This window comes from Pyxicephalus adspersus, unplaced genomic scaffold (genome assembly GCF_032062135.1).
Source record: "Pyxicephalus adspersus unplaced genomic scaffold, UCB_Pads_2.0 Sca6673, whole genome shotgun sequence".
In the NCBI taxonomy this organism is placed as follows: Eukaryota; Metazoa; Chordata; class Amphibia; order Anura; family Pyxicephalidae; genus Pyxicephalus; species Pyxicephalus adspersus.
This window is the reverse complement of record NW_027323673.1, coordinates 1-1,343: the sequence shown is the minus strand read 5'-3', so window position 1 is coordinate 1,343 and position 1,343 is coordinate 1. Positions and strand designations below refer to the sequence as shown.

The window sequence follows — 1,343 nt, the reverse complement described above, 5'->3', positions numbered from 1 at the left end:
CTTTGAATTTTACTCACCTGTATTCATTGCAGGCACCATTCTTAGCCATCCTGATTGGCCCGGACAATTTCTTCTGAGATTGGGTGATACAGCCTACGGTAAATGGGGGAGAAAAGGAGTGCCGATCTCACTGTGCATGCTTGAGATCAGCATTTTTTTCCACATTGAAGAAAAGGAGCCACTGGGGGGGTCGCACCGGCCAGGGCCACAAAGCACATCTCCCGTAGGGATTGTAGAATCAGGGCGGTAGGCAGGTTAAGGCTTCGTTACGTCACTCTGGGGGAAATTTCTTCCCCTTTGAGTGAGACTCGGTCCGGAGACCGTGCATTTAGTGGCTTGTTAAGGATTGTGACCATTGGTCTAAAGCCTTGCGGGAACTTTTTAAGTGACCTTCTCTATTTGCAGTCATATTCTCAACAACTTTACATTGTGCCTGCCACCCAAGGGTATTATTTTTTCCCTTTTAAAAGGCTTCCTACATTCAGGCAATGTATCTAAACAAATGCCAGGGGGCACCCGGATTTGAACCAGGGACCTCTCGATCTGCAGTCGAATGCTCTAACACTGAGCTATACCCCCTTTACATGCATAAGAAACCTTTTTTTAAAAAAAAAAAAAAGTGTGAAGGCCCTTCCTATGTCACACATCCCAGCATGCTTCTGGCTGCCCAGTTCTCGTACTGTCCAGTTGGGAGATTGGGTGACATAGCCTGCGGTAAATGGGGGTAAAAACAGAGTGCCGATCTCACTGTGCATGCTTGAGATCAGCATTTTTTTCCACATTGAAGAAAAGTACCGCCCAGGGGGGTGGCACCGGCCAGAGCCACAAACCACATCTTCCGTATGGATTGTCGGCCCAGGGCCGTAGGCAGGTTTCGGCATCATTACGTCACTCTGGGGGAAATTTCTTCCCCTTTGAATCAATGTGACGTAAAATGGAACTAAATTTAAAGTGTAAGCAAAGTGAAAAAAATAACCCATTCTTTAACCTTCGCAGATTGGTTGATCTTTCCGCCGGTTTCCTGGATTGGTTCCCTCATTGCCCTGGTATCCTCCTTTGTCCCGGCGCATTGCCGCCATCTTATTGTCCTTTTTCCATCTTCTCAGATAAGTCATGCACAGAAGGAACAGCCAGAAGCCGTCTGGTAACCATGACATATGTATCCCAGGAGGCTCTGCGCTCCCACTCTGCCATGGCATTCAAGACGGAAAGGGAATTAGCTTTACCTTTAAAATACCTGCTTGCAGTCTTTGAATTTTACTCACCTGTATTCATTGCAGGCACCATTCTTAGCCATCCTGATTGGCCCGGACAATTTCTTCTGAGATTGGGTGATACAGCCT

At 47.1% G+C, this 1,343-nt stretch overlaps 1 non-coding gene across 1 annotated transcript; it reads right to left on the bottom strand.

Annotated features, from left to right (window-relative positions):
- Positions 1-507: 507 nt before the first annotated feature.
- Positions 508-579, bottom strand: TRNAC-GCA (transfer RNA cysteine (anticodon GCA)). Its single transcript has one exon. It is a non-coding gene; the product is annotated as a tRNA-Cys (tRNA).
- Between the last annotated feature and the right edge of the window lie 764 nt (positions 580-1,343).